At 35.5% G+C, this 21,874-nt stretch overlaps 1 long non-coding RNA gene across 4 annotated transcripts in view; it reads left to right on the forward strand.

Moving 5' to 3' along the window:
- Positions 1–4,016: 4,016 nt before the first annotated feature.
- Positions 4,017–21,874, forward strand: part of LOC139675102 (uncharacterized) — a 28,264-nt gene continuing 10,406 nt past the window's right edge. For 2 of the 4 annotated variants that reach the window (XR_011698427.1, XR_011698426.1), the window contains exons 1-3: positions 4,017–4,187; positions 9,814–9,947; positions 20,032–20,143. This is a non-coding gene — a long non-coding RNA (uncharacterized lncRNA). Of the gene's footprint in view, positions 4,188–9,810; positions 9,948–19,559; positions 19,681–20,031; positions 20,144–21,874 lie in introns of all 4 variants that reach the window. The other 2 variants (XR_011698428.1, XR_011698429.1) reach the window with 2 other exon arrangements.

The following is a 21,874-nucleotide window of genomic DNA, read 5'->3' on the forward strand; positions in this document are numbered from 1 at the left end:
GTTATTTTCCCTTTCCTTTTCCAGAACTAGTTCAAATGAAAGCTAATGTGACTAATAAAGTAATTGTAATTGAATGATGCATTTGAGGTGTGTCAGAGTCTTCCCAGAAACTGAAAATGAGTTCTCATTTATGCCTTTACATTTTGAATTTCTTCTTTAATCGGATGTGCTACAGCAGAGCCGATTTGCAGCGAATCATTCAGAATGTAATGGGGATGCAGAAACATGTGTGATGGCTTTTAAGAGAGCCCTAGAGAAGTGTTCTACAAAAGGTAGATCAGTGAAGCAGTACAGTCACAAATTTATTGCTGTCATACCAGACTGCTCCTCAGTCTACAGCTCAAAGATGCAGAGGGAGCTGGTTTTGAAAAGATAGTTCCACATAAGTGTTTCATTAGCAGTACATAACTCCTCAGTAGGTTGGCTAAAGGACAAATTAAACAGCAACAGGAAAGTCAAAATTTATTTGTCTCCTAAAAGACCAGTATCTATATCCTAAATAAAACAAGGCATCTTACCAAAGGGTAACTGAAATTTAGAGGTTGGAAACCCCCTTCATGGATTTCTGTATCCTGGGATGTTTGTTTATTTTATCTAGTGACTATGTGTGTCCAAAACACAGGAAACTGCCCAGAGAGTAGGAAGCAGAACTGGGACTTTCTCTTGCTCAGTGATCACTAGGCAATAAATTGAAGGTCTCTCACAAGGCCTCCATGAACTTTTCCTGAGACACCAGAATGCCCAGTAGACACAGCTCCTTTCCCCAGAACCTGGAGTTAGCTGGAGGTTAAAAGTGTTGCTACAGTTGAAGAACTGACTGTGATTCAAAGACAAGTGGTTATTATATTCCACACATCCTGAGGAAGTGCTTAGCCAAAGAGTTATTGTACAAAAATACTGCAACAGAAATACTTCCTCTGGCTGCAATTCAGAAGGGAAAAAGCAGCAACTTCCCACTTCTCTAGTGCTCCTCCCAGCTTTGTTCCCCAAATAAAATCTAATCCCATTGTTCCAAGAGTCCTAAAATTCCTGGATTAAATTTTATTTGGCACCTCAAAGTTTTATACTAAACAATGCAGTGATTATGTCTCTTAGGTCTAATCCTTCACATATCAGCCTGTGAAAAAAAATAAAATTACTATACAATATGCTACTAAAGACAAATGAAAAATCTTTTGTAAACAAAGGTCTAACTGGGCTAAGCATAACTGCCAACCTAGTCCAGAAAGGAAGATGGAACAAGTAGTCTTAATTAGTGCTCAGAACTAATTACATTTTACTGTTTAATCACATGTTTGATTATGGACCAATGTATGATATGGAATGATAAACTTCACTGAAGACACGAAAGAAAGAAGGGCATGAGAAACATTACCCTTGGACTAGAACAAAAGACTGACAAATGAAAGTGGCTATTTCAGAGTGATCTACTTAATGGAGTAGAACTACAGGAAATGAAGATGAAGCCTAAGGGTAAAAATTGAGTGATGTAGGAGAATGGAGATCAAGTGTGAGTTTGGCATGCACAGGATTAGGCACTAAATATTAAGGGATTCTCTGCTAATCCCTAATTATTCCATTATGTACATTGCCTGTTATGTTGCTATCATCTTTTTCATCTCAGTGATTATTTGGACTATCAAGATAACTATTAGAAACTACAGCATCAAATGAAATTTAGAAGTGAAGGGCTAAATGAGCAGGCGCTTCAAGTCTTTCCCTCACAATAACATCTGTGTTCCTTAACAAGAGGTTTAAAGGAATAAAGATTTTATTTTATTCTTGCTATGGTTTGATTTTAAGCATTTAGAGCAATTTCTCTGATGCAAATCAAATGCAACAAGGCACTAACATAATTTCTTCCACAGAATATGTTTGTACCAACGATCTTGTAAAATAGCTCAGTCTAGAAGATATCATTCACCTTGAAAAGCAACAAGCATTTACTACACACCAAGTAGATTCAAGTCACCAGACTATCTTCATTTTAAAAACCTTTAAGTATCCACCATTTTCTAGCTAAGAAAGCAAAAAAAAGTTCCCTCCTTCTACCTGAAAGCCTATTATTCAAATTCCTGAGATTCTAAGTAGTAATTTAATTTCATATTACCTTATTGTAAAAGAAAATGTATATCATTAGAAAACCTCTAAAAGCAGGCACTCATTCCTAGCCATTTATATATAGGTTGAAGTTAAATACTTTTGTGTTTGAAAACTAATTTTGGTCACTTGTAGACATTTCCAAAATGCATTACTTAAAGTGGTTTTGCTATATAAGCTTATGTTTAGTTACCTACTAAGCAGGTACCTACTAGTTAGGTAATTAAAAAAAATTGTTCACACTTTTTTATTAATGTCTAGTGAACAGAAAGAATAAGATATGGCAATAGTTATTAAAACTGTTTTCTGTATGGCTTCAGGAAACTACAATAGTCTAATTAAAGAATAAGCCCATATATTTTAATATATATATATATATATATATATATCTGTTCTGGTTAGAATCATGCCACTGTTCCTTTTATCACATGTATATATTTACTCAAATGCACAAAAATATCTACATTTCTATACACTTTGTTTGAAGTACCTTAGATATTATCTTGAGGAAAATATATTGCTTTAATTACTGCACCTTGGAAGGTCTAAATCCATACAAGTATTCCAAGTTCTGAAGAAATATACATTGAAGTTTTTTACAGTACTAAAGTTTGATAAGGTAGAACAAAAGAAATTTTGTTTCATTTGTGTTGCTGATCATTAGTAGTTATGCAGGTTAGAATGAAAGATACTTCAAGAAAAAGAGGAATAATAAGAGAAAGAGTATGATTGTGTAGTCGTTTCTGTTGGATAGGACTCAAACCCTGGGAAAAAGTAATTTGTGGCTCTTGTTTTTGCTCCCTGTATCTCACATCAAATAGTTCCTGGGCTATATGCAAAAACATGGGCTTTGCTGCAGAGGAAAACACTTTTGCATGCATTGAGTTTCTTCTATTTAAAAACACGGTTGATTCCATCCCCAATATTATCTATGAATATTAATTTTCTGTGTACAGGGGAAGAGAGAAACCAAAATAACAGAGTGAGAGAGATCCCTACATTGCTTTCTAGCATAATATCTCATGAATATTTTTCTCTCATACTATGCACATAGCCCCAAGCACACAGAGCAAGGGGTAGCTTCTTAAGAGCTCTGCTTTGAGCAGAAAAAAATGGATCCAGAGGCTTTAACACTGTGGAAAAGCTTGCTTAAGAATGCTAAGCTGGGCTTGGTGCAACAATCTATTATTTGTTGTGATCCCATCAGGCAAATTGCATGCAGTATGATTCCCATGCAAGCTATGAGGGTCTCTTATAAAGGCAAAGAAGAAGAAAAGACTGACCCCTTTTGTGGAATCAAAAGAAAGAAAAGTCAATAGGAAACTCTTGTTTACTCTTGAAAGACGAGGCTTTCCATTTGAATGCTACAAATTACCTATCCTTTTGAAGCTACTTTAAAAAGAAACCAATATTTTCTTGAAAAAGAATCAAAAGTTCCTAAGTGTTTGAGAGGTAGAATTGTTGGGAAGCTCTTTCTTCCATGATGTCAGCAACAGAAACTTATGTTGGTCTAGGTCTCCAACTTAGAGCTACAAAAGGGTACGCTCTCAGTGATATTATTCTGCAGTCAGAAATACCCTGAAGCAACATTTCTTGCTTCTTTTACCTTTTGAAAGGCTGAAGGGAATAGTTGGAATTATTTATACACTATAAAGCACAGTTCTGCTAAAATTATCTGTGCTATGAGTGTTTTGCCTAATTCAGCAACAGTGTCTGTAAGATATTAATCTAGTGTGGTAGTTTGGGTTTTAGTTTTAACTAGGCCTCAATTTAGTAGGCTCAGATAATCCACGTAGATTAGGAGAGAAAGGTATCACCTGACTTAAGCAACCAGAGAATATTTCATACCAGATGACGCAAACCTGAGATGTGAATACAGGAGTAGGAGGTGTTCTTTCAGTTCTATCATGGCCGAAGTAGAGGCAAGACACGCAGCTGCTGTCTTGTTGTCTGGGCCCTGCTGCTGCTACTTGCATTTTGAGTTTCAGGGAAGTAGAAACATTTTGTTGTTACACTTTATGTTTCTTGCTGGGTGTCTTTTGGGGTGCTTATGGATCTAGAGTGATGGACTCTGTTTTCGATGTGAGGTAAAACGTTGTTATATCTAACATATATCTATATGTAAGTGTGTGTTATATTGTAGTTTACTTTTAATTTTCTCTTTTCTGTATAAATATATATATATTTATAGTTAGTTTAAGTTTAAATCTAGTTTGACGGGGTTTTTTCCCCCCTTTCTCCCTTTTCTCAGCTGGGAAGGGGAGGAAGACAGACGCTGTACTGGGAAGTTGGCATGTTACCAACTCAACTCTAGACATCTAGTCTTAGGTTAAGCCAATTCAAGGTAATTCTTTAATTTGGTTCAAGGCTTTCAAGCACAGTGCTGTGTTAATACCACAGAAACCTTTGTTTATATATTTAGTTGTTTGTTGTTGTTGTTTGGTTGTTTGGGGTTTTTTTAATACCCCTTTTCTCACTTCCCCTTTGCTTTACATCTCACAAAAAATCTTTTTTTAGTTCCTTGTTGGAAATATGCAACAACTATTTGGAGCAGAGATTCTTACAACTTGATTTGTGCACTCCCACAGCAATAGCAGTAGAACTGGTACAAAGTGAGACAATGTCTGACAATTTCAAAGAGATATCATTTAGTAATTCAAATGAACCTTTACATACAAGATCATTTATGGATAACTGCATGTTGTGTCAGAGGGATGATGTGGATACAACTGTACTAGGAAATGGCTAAACAACAGTGGATTTGTTTAGGAATAATTAATTAGATCAGAAAGGAAGGTACTAGAAAAGGAAAAATTTTAAGTGTCTAAACCACAAGATTTCTCACAGATCTATTTCAGTGTATTTATATGTGTTGCTTTTCTGAGATCCTTCAAGTTTCTTCAAACCCTATGATTGAGAACTGTACATTTATCTTGCTAGAAAAGATAAACAAACCTGTATTTTATCACAGAATCATAGAGTGATTTGGGTTGGAAGAAACCCAAAGACCATCTCATTCCCTTCCCCCTGCCATGAGGGCAAGGACACTTTCCACTAGACCAAGATGCTCAGAGCCCTGTCCAACCTGATCTTGAGCACTACTGGGGGAAGCCTATGAAATACATTTTCTCAACATAGCTCAAGCTTCAACAAGGATCAGAAGAGGTCTAAGACATGTTAGATTATATGACAGGAGTAATTGGTGATTATTTTCAAGAAATGATATTGTATTTTTTTCTTTAGATTAGATTTGAATTGGGCTATCTTCTCTTTTGAGTTTGTAGTACGCCTCACCTAATGACACCTTGGTTACCAAGCAGGAACTGCAGCCACTGTCATAATACAAATACTAGCAATACTACTAATAATGAAAAAGGTGTTACTTCTGTTAATACATTCATAAAAGACTTCAAAGCATAAGTTGAAAGGTTTAAAGATGAAGGAAGAAGAAAAATTTGGTGTAATAGTTTGGAATTAGAGCTTCTAAGATTCATGCACCTTTGCCCGCCCTCTATGCTTTCACAGATGTGTATACACACAAAAAGAAAAAAAAATCCTATCTTCAAAATGTGAACAGAACAGAGATAGGCATCATCTATATTTGTATTCAGTTGTGATTGGTAGCCTATCTGCTTATCTAATCCAGTCCTAGATTACCATTGTCAGCATCAGGACACAAAACTGAATGCTGCAAGTTGTGTGCATGGGTGTACATATGTCTGCACTCTGCATGTAAATAAATGAACAGTGACTTACTTGGTAGATGAGCTCCTTAACTCACCCTAGGAGCATGAATCAGGAGCAAGGGGGTTTGATTCATAGTAAAGCACTTTTACCCAGACCCTTTACTTATAAGACTTCCTATCATGTTGCTGTCAAAAAGAAAGGCAGAGGAAGATGTGGAAGTCCAGAACCAAAGGTGGGATGCTAAGCAGCTGTGTAATCCATCAATTTCAAAATCTCTTCTTGTTAGACTCAATTGTAGATGTGTTCCTTTTGATTTGTGACCTCCATGACAGCAGTCCTGCAAACCAGTTTGACTCAGTAGAGGGGAGTCATCCCTAATGGATTACATTCTAGTTTCTTATGAAATAATTCTGCTCTATTCTTATGGCCCAGTGCTGCCCAGTGGATGCAATTGTTGCATCCCTTTGCCTATAATTCCATAGTAACATGTTCTGCAACCTGGAACTTATTTCATTTATGTTCATTTATCTGTAGTTGCAAGATTCTGAACTCACTGAACCAAACGTTGCACTGTATCACCAGGCAGGCCTGACACAGACCTACATTCAAGAAATAGACTGTTGGTACCTTATTTGAAACTTATGATGCTCAAATTCCCTGGTGAGCAGGTACACTAATAAAGGTATCTGCATTTTTATCTCTGAGGAAATGACAGAGAACAGCTTATTTTTCATGCCATTATGACACCTCTGAGAAATGAAAGAAGGATTAAATAACTGTGACCATTCTTAAGCAATGGTGGGCCTTCCGGAGCCAGGCTCCCGTTTTAATTTTCAATTGGAATGTAACACAAAAACTTTAATTACTTAACAGTGGTCTGGAAGGAATGATGAATGTTTTAAAGGGCAGAATCCACATAATCTGAATACTACATAGTTATTTTAGACTCAAACTGTCCAACCCTGTATGAAAATATGAAAACTTATTGAGGTCATATTTTTCTTAGTTTACATGTTTCTTAATTATATACTTTGTCCTCAGGAGATCCGCATATGCAACTTGCAGTGTTTTCTGTGCTTTGCAGACAGAAACCTAAGTTATGAACTACCTTATTTATTGCAGTGGTTGGATTGGCTTTTTTTCTTTTTTGGTTGGCTGAGTTTGTCACTGGGTGTTTTTATTAGGCTGAGAAGCATAACATACAATGAATGTGTTATAGAAATGTCAGTGCTTCATGTTTGTTTACGTCAAAGGGGAAAAAAGGAAAATAGCTCTGTTTTGTGATCTAGATCATCTTTCTCAACTTTCTATTACTTTAAATGCTATACATATTTATTCAGAAAAGGCAGTTTAAAAAAGACAAACTGCACTTTATTTCTGAATATGAACAAAGGTACTCAAGAGAGCTTGCAGCTGAATTAGGTCAAGCTTGACAGCTCATTATTGCCTTGAAATTCTGATCCTAGGCTTTTAGCCCATGGAGTCATCAAGGCCTTTAGAAGAAACTGAGTCATAAAGAAATGTAAAGCACTTCCAGGTTTAAAAAAGTATTAAATCAGCAGCAGTTGAAAAGGCAAAACCCTTAACTTGTAAAATAAATATACAGCTTGGAAATCTTTTACAATCAATTCTGAAAATTACTAATTGTTATCCTGCTTTGTTTGGTAATGATGAACAAAACTAAATGGCTTTGCTCTTACAGGATTTGAAGCTTCGTTTCTGAACTGTAAACAAGAGAAAATAATCCAAATCTGCATAAAGCCCTGTGCATCATGCATTACAAATTCAAAGACAGAAGGTGTTTCTCTTAGTTATCAAGCAAATCTTCCTAAGAAAAGATGAATAGCTGAATAGAAAATTCAGAGCCATTCCATTCCCAAGGGTAGATAGTGGTGGTTGGGAATGCTTCCTTTGCGCCTCCCCAGATCAGAGCATCTCACTGGATACTGGTATGGATTTATAACCCAAACCTACCTAAAATAGCCAGGTGAAGCCCATGTAATCTTGCCACTCAAACTCACAAGGTAGGTTTCTGTAGGGAATATTCTCTCTATCCTGTAATTAGAGAACTGGAACAGAAGTTGTAATAATTTGCAGCAACTTTAAGTTAAGAACAATATGACTTCTCTTTCTTATGTCTACTGTGATTACTTCTTAGATTTCTACTGTTTATAGTATAAAATAAAGAAATATCAGTCTAGACAGTGCTTAGTGACAATATATATAATTGTCTTGAGATCTGAGGATTTTTAATCTAATCTTTCACTGTTAAAAAGCTTGTGTGGAATTTATACCATCTGTTGTCATTATTGTTATTCAAAATAACATGGACTCCACCACACAGTTAAATTATCTCAGTTCTGCGAATGATACAGACAAAGTGCAATGAAGAGTTCCTAATGAATGCATTCATAGTCAAACAGTAAAATTAAATTGCAGGTTACCAGGGGAATTAATCTTGATTTGCAGCTATTTATGATAAATAGGATTCAGGATGCTGGTGTCAATGAACTGCTCCTTACTGAAGGGAGAGATAAACATCAGCAGCAGGACTTTAGGAAAATTAGCTACCAGACTTGTAAAAATAAATGAACGATGGGATGCACCAATTAAAAATCATTTAGCAATTTGCTTATAGGTAACTCACTAGAAGATCACAGATACTTCAGTTTAATATTTGCATTTTATCTCTTTGCAGCATATAATAATTAAAATGGCCATTAGTGATAACACAAATTATTCATATAAATCCCCTCATTCATTTATTTGACATAATAGAACTCACAGTCTATTTATGTTGTTTTTCCCCTTATTATAATCAACTCTCTAAATCTACAAACTATGAAAACAAAATGCCTTAAGTTCTTGAAAAGTCAGAGAAAGCTGTTATTTATGTATCATGCCATGGGGATGTGGATAGACATCTCTGTGTGTGTAACTGTACATGGCTCTCAAAGAATAGAAAGAGCATATGGAAGTTATACCTAGAATAGGCCTGAAACAGCCTGGAAACAGGTACCAAATTCCCTAATATCTATCCCTATTATGTAAGATAATTGAATGGCTTAATTAAGAAAGTCTTAAAGGAGACCAATTTATTATAAACCACAGAGCTGATGACTATCAGGAAGGTAATATACTATTTTTGAAGATCCTCAAAAGGAGGAAAAATTACCTTATGAACCAAATAATACAGTACCAAATGTATAGGCCAATTTTAGATAAAAAAATATTAAAGAAAATAATGTCTTAAAGCATGGAAAAATAACAATTAAAGAGATAGAAGTATTTTTAAAAGGTATTGATATAGAACATAGGCTTGAACCTTGAGCTATCTATCAGTTTCAAAACATGACAACTTTCATGCTTGAGCGAACAATAATTTTGCCTTTGCTTTATGCATTTCCTAGAATGCTTCTGCTGCAACTTATTTGCTTATGACAGTATCTGCTTATGACTAAGGACAGTATTTTACCAGAACACTAAAGGTCAGAAATTTAACAGCCCCCAAAAAATTCACCAGACTTTCTTCCATTTGAACAGTAAGTTAGCAGATGTTGATGCACATATCAATACTAAACAAGAATTTTTAATTTTAAAGAACAATTTTAAAGCAACACTTAAGGGCTAGATTAGCACACTGGCAGGACCTGGTCAATGACAGTCACTTGCAGTTCTTCCAGGATGGAGTTCTGTTGGTCAAATACTTGATAAATCAAGTTTGAATGAGACACGACTAGAGCTAAGACTTTCCACAGAAATCTACAATGAGGGAAGATCTAATTAATTGAGTTAAATCAGGTGTGTATTTAGATGGGGCTTAAAATACCACACCAAAATTACTGTTCATGTATGCGTTTGTGTTGTATATATGTCCAGGAATATTCCTTTAAGTCTGTAGTTTAAAACAGCCCATTATTGAAGTATTTACATGAGTTCCTAATTCAAAGCTATGACTATTCCCCTTGAAGTTGCATTTTTATTATTGTATCTCCTCTCTAATTTGAGTTCTTCTCTCTTAAGTAGACTGTTCGCAGGTATGTTTAGAAGAAAGAGAATTGTCTGTGCAGAGACTTCCATGCCAGAGCTCAGCCTGTGAATGCTGTGGCCTTTTGAACACTCACTAATTGCATGACAAAACTTGAAATCTTTCTTCACAGGTGAGCGGTTGACAGTTGCTTAAAGGCTACTTGAAAATTCTGGTGGAATGCTTGCAACTGAGTTAGGAAAGTAACAGTCTTTAGTTCCTCTACGATCAATAAGAAAATTCTTAATTTGCAGACTTTTCAAAATAAGCTTTGAAACACAGGTGAAATAGAAGTTAAAAATATGCAAACGGTAACAAAAGCCAATCTGTGTTTGTTTAAAATATGGAAGACTGAAGGGAGAGGAAATATGGGGCTATAGTCAAACCTTCTCCTCATAATAGAATAATATTTAATTTAAATTAATATTTATAGCTTACGTTAAACTTCAGAGACATTTTCTTTGAGTCTAAGTGCTCTCTGTATTAAAGCCAAAGTAGAGCTTATGTAATGCAGGATTCAGAATAACTTTCCTGTGAGAGAAATTATTGTCCCAAATTCTGCATGTACCTGAAAGACAAACCAAAATTTTTCAACTTGAATATTTGAAATATTTTTTGTATAAAACTTGCCATTGCTAAGCTCGCCACATAAACATAATGTTACAAACAACAAAGCCCAGCCCAACAATTTGCAAAAAATACATGTCAGCCTTTTGCAGATTTCTTCTGCAGATTTCTCCTCCTTGTTCTGAGCTCACGTAGGGTCAGCACAAGCAAAATTCAAGAAAAATTTGTACCAGTTATTTGACTCAAGTAAGACAGAACAAGGTTAAAGAGAATGACAATATCACTTATTAGCAGAGCTTGTGTATGTGCAAAGGTATTTGAGCACAAAGACCAGGTAAAGCTTTTTTAAAGGAAATCAATAGAATTGATGGTGATGAATCTTCAACAAACACAACTAATTGTTTTATATAAATATATGTATATGAATACTCAAACACATCATATACCCTTATTACAGAGAGTTCTAAGTGAAAGGTCTTGGAATGCAGGTGGTGCTATCCAGGTCTGTACTGACAAAGCTGTGACTCAAAGGCAAGTCTCTGTCCTATCATTACATTTGGACTTTGCAGTGCATATATAAAATTAGTCAAATGCCCTATACTTTCTTGCCAAAAAAATTTAAAGAGTTTACAGTGTAAACCTGTTTCTCCAAGTAGAGAATATTTATGCCTGATTTCACAAGTTGTACCCTCTCAGCACAAATTTGATCTTCCTTGAAAGGCTTGTACCCCAAGAAAGATTATTCATAAGACCAATATGCATCTCACATTATCAACAATGAGAACAACATACTCTCTTTGTTCCTTTTCCAAAAATTCAGAAAGTTCATGGGACTGTGTTGATTACAGGTCCCTATTAGATTTGTTTATGCTGGATTCCTTTCTGCAGTACTTTGCATGTTTAACAAGGCTGAAAAATGCCTTATAAAAACTCTATGTGGTTTACTTGTTTTGAGACTTACAACTATTTAAAACTGTCAGACTGATCGTTAACATGCCTTTGTGAACTTCAACTTCACCAGTAAAACTAAAGTTACTTGCAAAACTGCCCTAATTTTTCATTTGCACTAGCAAGCTCTCTGTTCCAAAGAAATTTGATGCTGTTGGATACCAGTACACAAAGGAGGATTCCAAACTATGAATTACCCAAGTGACCAATCCTGGTAATAGGCAGCATATGCAACAGATGATATAAAAGAACACAATAATCCTAGAAATATTTTTTTTAAAAAATGTATTCTTCATATGCCATGAAAATACTGCAAATATCATCAACCTTTTGCATAGTTGCTGCAAGGCTTTTGTGGCTCCCGTGTGTTTGCACATAGTGTATTTTCATAACTCAGCTTACCAAATCTCTGCCAATCCTTAGAAATGTTTGGTCAAGGTATTAACTCACAAAAAATGTTTCTGGTGACCAGAAACTCACACTGGCACAGCAGTAAAAACATGAAGAAAAACCTGTATTCAAAAAATTCAATATGTAAATACGACCTCTAAGAATACCAGAGGTTGTCTTGGACTGCTTTGATATTTCCCCTCTTCTGCAAATTATATTATTTTTATTCATTCCATGTGTATGAGTTAAGTTTTGCATCACAGCTCTCCATAAATCTATACAGGTATGGCACATGCACAGTTTTGACGTACAAAATTTAAATATTGTATCCATGTTTCCGTGAGCAATTGGCAGAAATATCAACTGTGCCAAGATGCCACACTTGTTATGGGAGTTTCATTTATATATCCAATGCCATGAGGACACCTGCATGGAGAGAGTCAAACAAATAATTAGCATAGGTGTCGTGTTAAAATTGAAGAGGAATTTGCTAAAAATGGTTCGAAAATCAGTATATTAGCTAATATACAAGATTAAGCACTATTTTTCTTTTCCTTAGCCAAGGGCTGATTAAAAGGGATGTCTCATCACTATCACCCATTAAAGGTTCAATTTTAACAGCAAGCAGTATCTTTGGTCAGGAATAGTTTGTCATCTGTTTTGCAAGAACAGCTGGGTTTGAAGACCAGTGAACAAAGAACCCTTCCAGACAAATGTTCTGTTTTTTTCAAAAGCTTTTGCATGGAGTTCACCTGGCAACATTACAGAAAACGCTTACAAGTGCTCCAGATCTACATAAGTATGTTATTTCTGCACACTCACATAAACCAGTTACTGCAAAATTATTTGTATTTCTGTTAAGTATCAAATTGAAAAATAGATCAGATTTACTTCCAGGAATAAGCTGAAGTGAATGTTAACATAAATACATAATGCAGATAACCACAGAATAGAAAAGGCAAAGTAAAGAATACATAAATGTATTAATTATTTTCTTTGATGTTATTTTATTGACATAAAATTAGACAAGAGAAAACAATTTGATATATGGACAGAGATTTGCATTTGAATGACTTCATCAATACTGTTATTTCAAGTCCCTAATGGGTATATACTTTAAATATACTAATCATCAGTTCTTCATCTCCAAGCAAGAAGATATAATTCCTTTTAAAATGAGGACAATACAGAGTCTAAAGAAACAACATGAAGAAACATGGCCATATTCCATGCTAGTTTATAGTGTCAAAGACGTGATAATATTTTACTGATGTCAAGTGCCTATAGTCACATAATGGAATTTGAATCTTTGTCAGAAAGACTAACAAGAACTTTATAGATACAGTGTATACACACATGTCTGTATACACACCTCTATACATATGTACACACATGAATACATAAAACTTTTGGGGGTGGTAAAGTCCTGTAAGGGGAATTGAAAAAATTTTTGGTCATGAATTGAAGGGATCTCCTTCCAGAAGAAACAAGCATGGCTAGGCAAGTCAGGAAACATTAAATTGGATAGTTATCATCAGGTTTTAGCAACTTCAATAGAAGCATATGGAAAATTTTAAACAAACCTGGATATAAATAAGCCAAAATCAAAATAGAATGCTACTCAGTGTTCAACCTTTAAAATTACATTTTAGTGGTTTTTTCTCAGGTGCACTCAAGAATCAGTTGTAGCTAATGGTCAGGTAGCATTCATTTTAGCTGTCTATTGTTATCCTGAATTTTCTCATTGAAATTTTGAAGGAAAGGGAAGGAAACACAATGTAACTTTCAGCTTTGGATGTGTCTCTATGACAAGACACTCAGTTGAGGTCAATTCAAAATGAACATTAATTCAGGAAGGATGGAAACAAAGGGGCTGCTAGTCCTTGTCGGTTTACTACAACAGCAAGAGGACCATCTTGAAAGGGAATTATCCTGTTGTTTGGATTAACTCATAACATGTCTTGTCTACTTAAATGTGATTTCTTTAGAGGGAAATTAAAAAAGACTTTATTTTGCTATTAGTAGGGAGGTATCTGAGAGGAACTTGCACAAAAGCCAGGGAACTGAGTAGTTTTTTTCCCTGGACTGAATTGTAAAGATGGGCTCATGCTCACAGCTGGGATGAATTGTTCTTCCCTGGTCAGCCCATGGCGATGGCTCTTTGCTGCTAACTGTGCCTGTTTGTTAAGTGTCCATCTCTCTGAGGGCTCCCTTCATCACAGATTAGATACAGGAATTAGTCAGCCTCTTTCACAGCAACAATACTGTTGGTCCTGCTCATGTGTATCAGGACTCAAGATCTTTTCATTTCCAAAGAGGAAGGCTCAAAAAACCATAATCCCATCAGCATATGATATGTAATCGCTCAACAGGGCTCAGAGAGGATCACGAATTACTCTGTGTGGAGGTAGGCTCTTAAGATGACCAGAACTTACAGCTTTAGTAAATACATGTTTGAATATATGATGGGTGGTAGGCTCTATGGGGTTCATCCCACTTTTAATATGTAAACTCACCAGATTAAATGGCCTGGTGCAGGTCATGGCACTAAAAAAATAAAAAGAGAAACAAAACAAAAAAAAAAACTGTGGGCAGTAGTGTAAGTAAAAGTCCACATTCATATTCTTACAAAGATCCTCAGAGGCAACTTGCATCAGTAATGGCAAAGCAACAGGTACAGAGTGCTGAAGTGGCACAGACAGGGTATTCAAACACAGACACTGTGCTTATATTTAATAAGCACGGCAGGTGAACAATTGGATTTGAAAGGGAAATTAAATGAGCTGACCTAAGAGCAGAGGCATTTATTGTCTAGCTCTGTACTTTCTATTCCATGATTACTGCCAAGCTCTTTTGTAAACCAATATGAAGGAACACTTTACTGTGATTGTCCATCAGCTAAGCACAGTAGCCACAGCAGGAAGCACAAAAACATTTTTAAAAGTCAAATTCAATCAGGTTTTACCTCCAAGCTTTTATATTCCCTTTTCTTTTAATCTCTTCTGCATGATGCCTGCTTTAACCCTAACTTTGTTTGCATTAATGCTATTTCTGGATGCCTGATAACACAGAAAGGTAGAAAAATTAGCAGAGACTAAGAGGGAGGCAAACTCTCATTCTTCCCCTCTCTAAACTAAACCAGAAATAACCATTTATCTGGAACCATAGACAGCCAACTAGTCTCAAACTGCAACATTAACTGAAAAGGAAATGTGAGGAACAAAAATCTTCAAGAGTGTTACATTTTTTTTCCTGATTACAGATAAAAAGCAGCTTTATGAGGTGGGATCATCATCATAACTTGAATATCAATATGAGATGTTTCAAGGAAAACAATTATGAAGTCTTTCCTATCTGATGAACAAACCCAGAAATGAAGCAAATAAAAAACTTGGGAAAATATATCAAAGTTCTTCTGGAATTACTAGTGAATAGTTTCATCTTCTCTCCTGAATAAATGATTTGTAGCATTTAGTCACTGACCACACACTTTACTGTCCTTAATGCAATGGTACAGACCTTCTAGAGAAGCTCCCCAGATGTAAGTCCGTATTTGCAAATGGAATGCAAATCATTGAAACCACAAGTAAAATAAAACAGATAATCTAAGTGAGAAACAGAGGATTTGAAAGCAGGACAATGGGTGTCACAGGTAATTATAAAGATGCATCTGGTCCCTAGTTACTTTTGACAAAGCTGGTTTTGTGATTTATGGCAGGTGCTTGTTTATAAACCTATTTCAGCACAGACACACTGAAGCACATTCATCATTCTGCCTGGTCTTCATTATTGGATAAATGTCATTTAAACAGAACCTGTATCCAGACTTCTGCTACCTTGACATAAAAATCAGGATCTCCTATTTGCCTGCATTTATTTATTTATTTCCATTGACCTACAAAGGTGGGTTGTGTTTGACAAAGTTTCTACATATACCCCACAATGAAAGCAAATGAAAGTGTGCTGAAGTTCAGGGAAACATGCTGGCAATCAGTACTCCTTTTAATATCAGTATCTAATTTTTGTGTCCTGCAGTTGTGCTTCGTGGAAACAAAGGATAACCTATATGCAAGTTTGAATTACGATAGCTCTTTTTTTTTCTTTTTTTCTTTTTTTTTTAAGTGCACTTTTCAATCTGTGAAGTTTGACAAAGTCCAAAAGTTTTGTTACCCTCTACCAGGAAAATCTGGACTGTGGCACAGAGTACTGCACTCATCTCATGTGAACACCACAATTTTAATTTCTTCATTTTCATCTCACTGAATATTTCTTGCTGGAAATGAAGCTAAACAAAAACAGTCCAGCAAAACCCAGTGAAAACAAAAGCCTTTGAATATTGTTACAATAAATACCTAGAGCCCACATTGCTAGAACAGGTAAAGTTGCATAAAGGTATGACCTGTTTTTTTTTTAAGTTTGAATTGTCAATAAACAGATAATATAGGAAAAGGAAGTTGAACAATTTAGAAATTGTGCAAAGCACGAAGTATATATTGAGGTTTTGGGGGAAAGGTGTGGTAGTAGAGAACATTTTTAGGTCTAATTGTAGGTTAACTGCAGACACTTTGAGGCAGCATGTTTTCATGCAATGAGGAATGAAAATGTAAGGGAACAAAAGTTGAATGGCTAAAACTCAACTGCATCATATTCTTCCTTCTGCTTAGTACATTATGTTTGAAGTCCAAGTACTTTCCCAACTCTTAACAAAAAAGCCTTTTGGTTACCATTAATTTTTCAGATTTTTTTCTTTGTGAAATTCAAACTAATATTATGATATTCTTCAAATCAGAACACTGTTTCAATAAGCTGAATGGAGATATGTTTTCTTAATGGAAACAAAACTTACCCCAAATATTATGAGTTATGGTAAAATTCTTGTTCATTAAGTGTTTAAAAATCAAAACATCAAGAGAATTTTCAGAAATAGACTCTTTATAGACTCTTCTAGGTATAGAATGAACCATATGAATTATTGATTGGCTCTGGAGCTATTTTGCTGGATGCTAACAGATCACCAGCATGACTACTGGAAACTTGTAGAAAATATAAAGAAACTTACAGAAAATATAAAGTATAAATGAAAGACTATTTCATTTTAATTTCAAAATAACTCCATTTATTGGACTAATGAAGAAAAACAACTCACTCTATAAAACTTTACAGAAAACCTTATTGCCAACAATGATACTAGATATTGTAAGATTAATTTTTGATCTAAGTTATTTCTTCACTTCCTATTAAAGACTATCCATAGAGGTTCAACTGTTACCTCCTTCCTGTAATCTGGTTGCTGAATGCAAGTCAGCTGGAATACTGCTTACCTTTAAATAAAGATATGTTATAACTTGTTTAAAAAGCACAACAGAGGTACTTCGACCATTTATTCGTCATGAAATTGTGTACTCAGCACATGTATGCACATTTCGTAACACTGATCTAATGACAATCCATGCATTTATCAATAATTTCAAGTCCATTTAACAGAACATTATTTGCTAGCAAATATCAACAATTTATCCTTTCTCTGTGAGTTGTTATGGTTCAACTTACAGTATATGTTCAGTATCTGAAATGTATATTGAATTGATACACTTTTGAAGGAACACAAGGCCTACTTTAGCATAGCACCACTGAAAAGAGAGTCACAGAAAGATTATGAAAAAGTCTTGCTGGCCCTTTCCCTGCTTTAGCACAGGATTAACTAGATGTATATTTTTCCAGATAGGTATTTATTCTACCTGCCTGTGAAGGCCTCTAGTGTTGATGTGAAATGGCCCCAAGTCAAAATTAGAGTCTTCAGATCAGGGTATCTTGCTTTTCATTAAAAAGAAAGCCTGTCATCTGGAAAATTAATTCCAACTTCCACTCTAAGGAGTTTTTGTTGTTACTATTATTGCCTGGAACAACATAACCCTCAAGATGGAGAAAACCTAAAAGAAGAGGTTTGAAACAAATCTGTCCTACGTCCTTTGTGTCTTTACAGGGTAGGTCTCTCCCTTCAGGCTTGCTTTTAATCCAACAACCCAGTCCTTTCCTGAACTCTACGGTCAGAAATTAAACTGAGCAGTACACAACCACTCCATCCTTTTCCTCCTATTCAGAGGCAGACATTAGACATGTATTTTTCATTTTTCTAAACCCTTGCCAATCCTCCAGATATTCCCAACAATAACAACTGCAGATCTGAAGTATCCACAGATGAAGTTCATCATGCTCACCTGGTTTAAGAGCAGTTAAGTGCTCTGCTTTCTGCTCTTTCCTTAATCAAGATTCAAAGGTTTTCAGGTAGTTGTTTTTTCCCCACTACTTCCTTCTGTTCAGTTTTACTTTATTTTGTAAAGGATGATGCAAAAAACCGGCACTAAACACTTTCACTTTCTTAGTGTGATCTGTCAACAGCCTTCATTCACTCAGTGGCGAGTGCACAGATTGCAAGTTGAGTTGGCCACTACACATGCTGTGCAAGGGAAAGGAGGGGTTCTTCACTTCCTTACACTGCTCTACATCCTTGAAAGTGCCAGGTATTCCAGCCAAGTTTTACTGACAAATTGTACATACCAACTTTCCTTTGGCTTTACTGGAAGCAATGATTTTTACACTGCTAACTAAAATCCTATGCCCTCTGTAACATTTCTAAATAAAGAATGGTAGCAAGATGACCTATTTTCTAACATACAGAAAGCCCCAGAACTATTCAGTCAAAGCTCTTACCAAAAATCCAGGTACACAGGCTATTTAGTCATATGTTAAGCATTTATAAATCCTTTTCCTCACATTTTTCAGAGAGAGTCTTTTTCAGTTATGAAAAAACTCTCTTCCAGCAGAATGCCTCGCTTCAAAGGACCACATGAGTAAGTGCAATAGACCATAGTCACTATATGTGATTACCACTTCTTTTCTTTTTTTTTAGGATATTTTTTCTGCTTATTTCACTGAATTTTTAAAATTCTCTTTCTTTTCAGGTCTTGCTGTAGTGGGTACTTCTTTAGGGATTTCAGTTTCTAGGTTACAGAATGAGCACTCCCCTTTTCTTGAGGTCTCATGTCTATTTTTAAACCTAACCTCTTTCCAAATCACATTTTTCTCTGTCTGATGTGGAAAGAACCCTTTTTTCTTTCAGCTTTAGCAATGAAAAACAACTCAAAAGAAAATTCCCTCATCTTTTAGTCATATTTCAGTCATCAGCAATAGTTATGTGCCATCATTGCTACAGTGAGGGACAAGAAAGGAGCTAATACGGATTGTCCTGCTGTTGCTTATTTGAATTCTGATATAAGGTGTTCCAGCACAGATATAGCCTGGATATACCACCATAAAAAGAATACAAAAAATGCATTCTCCTGTCAATGGTTTATATGTAAGAATTCTCCTAAGGATGAGTTTGCACATTTTCTATACTTAGAAGACCAGGGAAGGAATTGGGGAACCCTGCAGGGATGGGGACCTTGTTGTGGGTGTTTAAGCCTGGAAGCTCATGGCCTTGTATTTCTGTGATTTCCCCTTGGAAGTGCAAGGTGCATCAGTATGCTTACCTCCCAAAGGGGAGGACAAAGAATACCACACTTACAGCAAGGGGGCGAGGAGTATTACACTAGGAGATCTTAAACCTTTCTGATAAATTGCAAGAACTGTGAAGCAGAATATCTATTTTAAAATATTCAGGAATTCTTTCAGAAATATTCCCACTGATGTAACCAACCAAGAGCAGAGAACTACAGGCAAATGTAAAAAAGGGGACAAAAAAAATCCAATACAACAGTTCATTTATTCTGCTTAAGGACCTGATCCTCACCAGGGTCTTCATGAACCAAAAGTTAAAATGAAAACTTTCCCCATTAAGCATTTCAGGCTTGAGAGGAAAAGGTACATTCAGGCAATCTGACAGAAAAATGAAGCAAAAGAAATGAAGAGAAGGCAGAGAACACAACCTGCTACAGCACATGGGCAAAAGTTATTGTCAGGTCAGTAATGAGTCTTTGTACCAACCTCTCCCTGAGGGATTGGAGCCTCAGAAATACTCATAGAATTCACACACTTGTTCGTGAAGTAAGACTGAATAAAAAACAAATCCCCTTTCTGAATAAACAACAAATCCCCTTTTTTTTCCTTGATGACTTAAAACATACTATATGGCTTTTTAGTTATTGGGTTTATATGGCAATATTATGGAAATATTTTCAGTTCAAAAAGTGTTCTGTTGATATTTAAACTATAATAAATACAGGTTCTTTTTCTTTTCTTGTGACCTTTACTTTGAGGTGCAAACTGTCCTTTGTGTCTCCTGATTTTAATGATCTGCTCTCTGATAACAGTCCAAGAGAACAGTTGACAAGGTGAAGGATCAATGCATCAACTACCTGGTGTAATACATGTTATCCTTTGTCCTGGCCTTTCCACTTAAGATCACAATGACCAAATAACAAGGTAAATCTATAATTTATTAGCTTTATAGATTCGACTTAGTCCTTTTAAGATTGCCAAAGGAAATAATAGAAAATACAACTACGTTGTGAAATATGTATTTGTAAAATTGCAAACTTAAGTATACAAATCAGAGTAAATGTGCACAAAATATGACATATGAGAATATGCTACCAAAGTTAACACTCACTTTTGTAGAAGCAACTAAAACCTCTTACAGTTTTGTAACATAGAAATCATCTTCATTACAAGACTCAAACCTCTTATAAATCTTCAGGGAGAATGGAAATATTAACTCTAAATCTCAGATATTACTTGGTACAGAAATCTGGTTTCTGATGTAACTTTCATCTCAGAAATGAACATAAACATGTATTAATGGACAGATTTACTCAATAAATTAAAAGAGTATTATTTCTTTCAAATCTGTTCAAACACAAAGATTTTTTTTTTCAGGAAATGGTATTCATGAAACATCTCTAGATATTTGTAGAAGTTTGCTTCTCCTTCCCTTCCTCACACAAAAAACTACAACCCAACCAACCCCCCAAAAAAACCCCACAAAGAGGGAACGTGGAAATTAAAATAAGAATCCTCAGCTGCTTTGTTCATACTCAAGTTTTCATGAGGAATAATTGCAAAACTACAATTATCTGCTAAAAAAGAATAGAGAAATTACACAATTCTAACTATAGGAATACTATAAACATTCTGTAAGAAAAGTACTTTGCAGTCAGAATATCTCAAATCTTTTATATTTTTGTTTAATGACCCAAAGATAGTGTAATGACCTGATGCCATCCAATTATCAGCCCTGCTCATACCAGTATTGCCCCCAAAACTTGCAGCCATTCTAGTAAGCAGGACACACATATATTGTTCACTTTGTGGGGCACAACTCTGGTTTTTCTGAAGGGACTTGTGTCACATCCTGCTCTAAGACTGTTCCACGACCCATAGTACAGAGAATGGTAAGATAAAAGCCACAGCTGGCAAGTGTTTCAGCACTGCCCTTCTGGTTCAAAGGGATGAGGGGAGTGGGGAGTGAACATGGAAAGCAGCAGCTAAACTATTAGAAATCTTTGCCCTGGAACAAGCTGTCACTATCTATTCTCTTGTTTGTAGAGATTTACTTTGGAGACATATCTTAAATATTAGTTTAAAATGTTAATGGAAGTGAAATTAGGAGATAATCTCTGTTGGCCACAACAATTCTTCTCAGCCCTATTGACAGGATCAACAACTGAGAATCAAACTGTCTTAGAGGAATAGACATTTGATAAAAAATTTAATTTATTTTCAAAATTAGGCTGAATGAACCTTGTAAACTTCAGAATACAGTTAAAATCCTGACTCCTTTAACACGCTATCCTGAATGCGCAACCTTGAATCTAAATAGATATGCCTATAAGGGATGTTCAAGAGGAGGAGCCAGCTGATGGAAATCTGAATAAAATGTAGTGCAACTGTTTCTCAACATGCAGTATTGCAAGGGTGGATACTCAAACACACATTACTGAGGAAAACCTTCCATATTTGTAAGCCATAGCTTGTAATCAGACATTTTAAAGCTGCATGCATTAGGTAGTCTGCTAGCAAGCCTGATAGGAATTAACAGACTGTGTAGAGCCACAATGGCTCATGTGCTTCCCTTATAGTAAATTGTTTAAAAATACAGCCATCTCTCTTCATGTAAGCTTAGCCTCAAAGGCTTTAATAAATGCAGCTCCATGG

The sequence above is a fragment of the Pithys albifrons genome, chromosome 8 (genome assembly GCF_047495875.1).
Source record: "Pithys albifrons albifrons isolate INPA30051 chromosome 8, PitAlb_v1, whole genome shotgun sequence".
Taxonomy (NCBI): Eukaryota; Metazoa; Chordata; class Aves; order Passeriformes; family Thamnophilidae; genus Pithys; species Pithys albifrons.